This window comes from Belonocnema kinseyi, chromosome 8 (genome assembly GCF_010883055.1).
Source record: "Belonocnema kinseyi isolate 2016_QV_RU_SX_M_011 chromosome 8, B_treatae_v1, whole genome shotgun sequence".
NCBI classification, from domain to species: domain Eukaryota; kingdom Metazoa; phylum Arthropoda; class Insecta; order Hymenoptera; family Cynipidae; genus Belonocnema; species Belonocnema kinseyi.
Window position 1 is genome coordinate 138,737,273 of NC_046664.1, and position 6,759 is coordinate 138,744,031.

A 6,759-nucleotide genomic window follows, 5' to 3' on the forward strand; every position below is an offset into this window, starting at 1 on the left:
ATTGACCAAGTGTATAGAGCTCCAAGGAGATTATGTTGAAAAATAAAAAAAAAATTACCCAAAAAAAATTGTTTTTATACTTCATTCTAAAGACTTATTGAACTACCCTCGTACTTCGAGAATTTTTTTGTTTATGCTTGCCTACTCGTGTAGCTGTTTCAAGAAAAGGAAGTCGTTGTACGGCGCTTGGATTGCGGAAAGAGCTGTGAAGCAAGCCTTCATGTACACTAGAATAACAAATAGACATAAATCGTTAATACACCTCTCTTCTGCAGCTGTAAGCTTGAACTGACTCTTGAAAAAAAGAAAGAAACTGATTCCGCGTGGAGGCGTGCCTCCCAAGAAAATGCAGACTAATTTAAGAAATTCCCGATAGTAATCACGAGGTTGGCTCTCCCGGAATTAAAGTTGCAAAATGTTTAAACTGATTTATTTATGTAATCAGATGGTAAGTAGAGCAGTTTCAGAAATGTCACTTATATTTAGCTTTCTCAGAACAAAAGTGAGTACGGTTTCTCCCGATAGACCAGGAGATCCAACGACCTGCTGTCAGCGAAGCCTGCGTTGAACGAAGACAAATTTATGTCTTTCAATGCCTCGCTAAATCTGTTGAGAAGGGAAATTTCAGGAGTACAATATAAAGCTACTGTCACTTGAAAGACACCCGTTTAGACGATCTCAAACATGTGGTGGCGACAAGTTGTATATAAGAGATCTCGGTTCAACTTCCGCTCCAGGATGACGCATGCACCGTTTTCAAAACCTGCCGAAAGAGAAAAGCGGTGAGCCAGAATTTCATTTACTTTAAATTATCAGCTGTTCGTTGTCAACTATGTAGCCCGTGACAACTACAGGTAATCGCTCTTGCATAGTGTTTCCAAAACATTCTTTTGTCCCGTCTATAGTTTTTCTTGAAAGTTTTCTTTAACTTTTTCAGCATTTGTCTTTCGCAAATTTGTATCTAAGCGATGCAGTATGCTTTTAATAACATTGACTGTGTTGACATCTACATTTAGTGCACTTGCTGTAGCACTTACAACTGCAGTGGACTTTCTAACACTTGTCTTAGTTGTATCAATCATTGCTACTAAATTTGGAGTAAAAATATTCTTACAACCTCTCCTCTTCTTAATCTCTGTCTCTTTAATTTTACTAGTGTCACCTGAGAGGCTATCCATTTTGTCTGCATTCTCATGCTGCAAATTGCTGTCCTCGGTATCACTCTCAGACGAATGCACAGGACTTGTGGATGAAAGTGATGACCGAAGTGTCTCTGAAAAACGCGAGTGGCCTTTAATATTCCTAAAGTACTAAGACCATGTCGCTGCTTCGAGCATGGACTTGCCGTTCTGACAGTCGCGTAGCACGTTTTTGCAGAGCTCTCCATTCCTTGTGCAAATCGGCAGCTTTCTTCACAATTCAACACTTTTGCATCGTCGGCATACTAGCCCGTTCCCATCATTCACACAGAGTAAACCCATATAAACAGAGTAAACCCACTGTATTCCCGTAACTGGTGGTTTAGAAACCTCAGTACTCACTTTCACTCAGATATCGTGAAGGGAAAAAAACACGCGCGTGTAACAGAACCGGAAACGTAAACAAAAAGTTACCCGTCACAACTTGTCCGGGGTCAACGGCTGACCCAAAGCAGGAGCATCGAGCGCCAGCCACCGTCGTCTTATTGCCATTCGCATTCGAGGAGTTCGGGCCATATGGGTGACTGGTAAGATGTAAAGGAGTGAATGGTGGACGCAGGGTTGGCAATCGTCTCATTGAGTTCAGATTTAATATATAGCGTTTACATGAAAAAAGGTAAAAACTGAGGGAGCGTCCACCTCTAAAATCGCAACATTTCTGTAGGCCACTAAATAAGGGACACCCTATGGTGGGATTGGGACAAAGAAAGGAAAGAGATAGTAAAAAATGAGGTGCCAGGAAACTAGGAGAGGAAGGAACGGGAGATAGGAACATAAGAAATATTAAGTAGCAAAAAGAGACGAGAAACGAATGTAGGGAAGATTGAAGGATACGTTACTGGAGTATAGCAGGATTGGAGAGAAAGTGTAAGGAGTTTATGAGAAATTTGACACAGTGGGATTGGTTTATCTTAAACAGAAATTTAGAGAAATAAAAATAGGATTAGAGTGAACAAGCAAAAAAGAAGTTAGTAAAGAAGGGAATAGAGATGGATGGGATGAGGATTATAAAGAGAAAAAGGAGATCAGAGAGGAATTAAAAAAATGCGAAAAAGAAAAAACTAGTGTTAAATAAAATATGAAAAAAAAAGAAAAAGTATGCTGAGTTGTGCCATCAAAAGAAAGGGGAAGGGAATAAAAGGTTTGAGGAACATGCGGATAAGGGTAGGACGGAGGAAGAGGTTTGGAAGGTAGTAAATAGAGAGAAAAGGGAGAAAAACAGAATGGGCATGGATAATGTGTAATAGAGTATGGAGAGGACAGGACTGGCCAGAGTTATAGAAAGAAGGAGTAGTGATACTAATATTGAAGAAAGGGAAAGGAGAGAAGATTAAAGATTATAGGGGTGTTGCGCTGATGCGAATACTATATGAAGTACATGTAGCTGTTTTGTCGGAGAGATTGAAAAAAGAAGTTGAGGAAAAAAGATAGAGCCCCCGAATCAGACAGGATTTAGAAGAGGCATGAGGGTGATGGACAACATATATGTTCTGAGTTATCTGATAAAAAAGGACTAAAAGGGAGAAAGGGGCAATGATAGCAATATTCGTGGACTTGAATGCGTCATCTAACTCCTTGGACAGAGTCGAGATAGAGAAAATTACGGTGAAAAGGCGGATACAAAATTGTTTAACAAAAAAAGGATCGGAAATTTTCAGGGAAAAAGCAGGGTAAAGGTAGGAGAGCAAGTAGGAGATAGTTTCTGGTTGGTGAGAGCAGTGAGGTAAGGATGTCCTCTGATACCACTCTTATTTAATATATTAATATCAGACTTGGAAGAAAGGAAGAGAAAAGGTTTGGGAGGAGTTAGGATAAGATAGGAAAAGCTATATACACTGGAATACGCGGACGATATAGTATTGATGGCAGAGGATGAAGATGGGATGACGGGTCTCATTACTAGATTGGAAAAATACTTAGATGGGAAAAAGTTGAATGTAAATGTAGAAAAGACAAAGATAATAAAGTTTAGAAAAGAAGAGTGATGAAAGAAATAATAGACTGGAAGATGGAAGGGAGTAAAGTTAGAAAACGTAAAGGAATCTAAATATTTTGGATATAACTTGCAAACGAATGGAGATCATCGAACTCATAAAAGAGAAATAATAAAAAAAGCAGCAGGGATAATGAAACAGGTATGGAGAGTAGGAAATATAAGGTTTAAGAAAGATTGGAAAAGGATAATGTGGTTATTTGATACGGTGATATGGCCACTAGGGGTAGACTGGAGGACACCAGGATATATGGTGAGAGAAGAAACGCAAAGAAATAAATTAAGTACTATAGCCGGTAAGAGCGCATTGCAGTTTGAGATGAAGTTAATGGAGGGAGAGGGAGGGGAGTTAGCGAAGAAGTGTTTGAAGGAGGTAGCAGAATGGAGAGGGAGAGCAGTAGAACTAACAAGATGGGAAGCAAAAAGGAGGGAATTTTTTAGTGAAACAGATATAGGAGAGTGGAATGGAATAAGCTATGAAGAATTGGAGGCAAGGGATATGGAAAGACAATTAAGGGAAAAATAAGAAATGATTGAGGAACCAGAATATAATAAATGGTAGAAGATGATAAAAAAGAAAGGAGTACCAAAGTATTTCGAATGGGGATGGGGCGAGAGAAGATGGGCCAGCCTGGCAAGATTTAGATTGGAAAACGAGGCAAGGGAGGGGATTTATTGGGAAAAAGAAGAGAACAGAACGTGCGGAATATGTGAATGGGAGAAAGAAACTTAGGAGCATGTATGAAAAGGATATAGGAGGGGAATGGAAAATAAAGGAAGCTGGTAGAAGAATGTATTAATGATACCAGGGGAGGGTGGAATGGGTGAGATGTGGATGTAGGAGTTGAAGGGGGCTAGAGGAGCGAATAACAAAGAATGAAAGTGGAAAAATGGCAAAATTGAGCATGAAATAGAAAAAAAAATAAAAAAGAAGAAAAAGTAAACGGAAGTCGCCTAGCTTAGAAGCGTAAAGATTTATAAGTAGTTATTATGTAGTAGTAGTATAAATAGATTAAAATGCGCTTGCTCTCTCGCATTGATCGCTCGCTGAATCTTCCGAAAGTAAAATTGCGTTAGATTAATGTAGAGGAAGATATGAGAATTGATTTGAATAGTTATAAATATTGTAAATATTATAAATAAGGCTTAGAATGCGCTATCGCAGGAAATAGAAATAAGGATCTAGATATAAGATTTTATCTGAATGGTTCTAAATAACTATAAATTGTAAGGATAAGATTTTATAAAAATATGTAGGCGGAAACATCGTAAGAAATAGAAGTAATTTAAACACTTAGGGGACACATTATCAATAAAGAACAACATGAAATTTCGTGATATTTGAAATTTAAATAAATGAATAAAAACAATTATGTATTGTTTCTTTCACATGGAAATAGCGACTGCAAATTACTATAACCAAAATTTAAAGCAATCTTGGTACACAAAATTATTCTGCAGACCAAAGTTTTAATATACTTATTTCATTTGTATACAAAATTAAAAATTGTTGTATTTTAACAAATATAATCAAACCTATATCATTTTTCCGCATATTTACATCAATGCAGATAATAAAGGAAAAACGAAATAAAAGAAACCACAAATTCCGAATTTTTTCAAAAAGTTGTATATGCATGCGCAATTTGGGGAAATTTCCTGTGAGAACACATGTACCGTCAGGAACCATGTTCACTAAGATTTCTCGTGGAGAGCGGTGGTGGTGGTAGATGCCTGTCCTCTGTGATGTCACGTCGCTTCAGACTGCACCGTAAATACGATCTATCTGTCAGGATGCTTCGGGCGACTAACATTTTTCAATATAAAATTCTAATAGCAACTAGGGTTTTTATGATTTCAATTTAGTATGCTTATATTCATTTTTAATTAATGTAATTGAAAAGAAAAGGTTACAAAGTGTTTCTTAGTTGTTTCATAATATTGAATATCTTTATTATTTAATATCACCATTGTTTACATTGTATGTATAATGTGCACAAGCCTTGGCTGATACTTTTTGCAGTATGAAATTCTATTAACCTTATGTAAAAGGTAGAAAGGTCAGTTATAGAATTGTAAGATAGTTATAAAATCTCAGTCGTATTCAGTATCAATGAATTCTTATACGATTAATGTTTCATTGAATCTCATATGTATTAAATATAATATTCAAAATTAAATGTAAGCCTACTACGTTGATATTTTTAAGTTTTAGACTTAAAGATTTACGTTTGCGTTTACAGTTTTCATTGTCCAAGTCCAGTTGCAAATGTCAGGAAGTAAAATAAAAACTTATATTACTTATATTGTTATAAGGACAAACGCAGGATTTCGCCGGGAGCGGGTGCACCCTGATGACACGAAGCGACCCAAGAAAGACCAATCTTCGAGATATCTCAGTGTACTGTGCTATAGCTTGGCGGGAATGTTTTCTAAGTCGGGTTGGCTGCTGGCATGAATGCTGTTTTGCGCATAAGTATCTAATGTCACGTTCAAGCCGCTTACCGAATTTAGAGTTAGTGAAAGGGGAAGGTGCTAAACGAAGAAGACGCTTTGTGACAGTCCACTGTAATGATTTAAAACATAAATATAAAATAATATAATACTGCATTTATTCTGAAACTGGAATTTAATCACCACAATATACAAATAAAAAACAAGATACAAATACAAAAAGCACTTGCAACCGTAAAAAATAATTTAAAAAATCGCAACTTGAGAAGCCTTTACAGTCAAACTGGTTTGAACCATCTACGTGCTATTATTTCATAATATTCAAGGGTTCCGTTTATTTATTCCGGAGAATAATGGGTGACTTTCCCCTATATCATCTTAGTTAATTCTTTTGGTAAGTTTCATAAAAAGAACTATTTTTAATGTACTCACATTGTAATAGAAGCTTATTTCGGAGGTGATCTAAATAATATTAATGAGCTAGAGGCACCTAAAGTAATGTGCCACAAGAAAACTATTTAGAGTCGCAAAAATACATAAATTAACAGTATTCTCTAAGTGTTAGAAATTCGCAATCGAGCCCCTGAGAGCCAAAAGAAGATTATTTATAGTTATTAGGATTGAGAGGACTCTGTTGGACGATATTTCTCTCAAGAAATAGAAGATTATACTTTTTTGACATAGTCTGCACTCATACCCACTGTGAATTTCGAAATATTTTTGTCCGCCACGGCTTCCAGCTGGAATGAAAAAAGAAAACCGTTTTAGTAATTGCACGTATATATATATATATGTATATAAAGTGTCAAAGAGTGGGTATATTTTACGGTTAAAGAAAAAACACGAAGATTGCACGAAGAAAAGTGGAGAAATACTTTTTATAAGAGTGCTGTATTACTTTACAGATTATTATATTACTACATAGTAATTACTGCTTAATTGCAGGTACCCTTTCTAAACTGTTAAGTTGTAATTACTAGATCACATTATCCCCAGTGGGCACCAAGATGTCTTTAAGACATCGTTAAAACGTTCCACAATGTCCGATGACATGCAAACGAAAATTCGTTACGACATTGGAAAAAAATTTTCTGAAAATATCTATGTATATAT

General features: G+C 36.3%; 1 protein-coding gene and 1 long non-coding RNA gene across 5 annotated transcripts in view; both read right to left on the reverse strand.

The window, feature by feature from the left end:
• LOC117177710 overlaps positions 1-6,759 on the reverse strand; it is a 285,747-nt gene that overhangs the window by 26,333 nt on the left and 252,655 nt on the right. The gene's annotated exons all lie outside the window — the stretch shown is intronic.
• LOC117177707 overlaps positions 5,783-6,759 on the reverse strand; it is a 236,937-nt gene continuing 235,960 nt past the window's right edge. For all 4 annotated transcript variants that reach the window (XR_004467740.1, XM_033368580.1, XM_033368581.1 and 1 more), the window contains one exon: positions 5,783-6,386. The gene's annotated coding sequence lies outside the window, so the exon portion shown is untranslated. The remainder of the gene's footprint in view (positions 6,387-6,759) is intronic.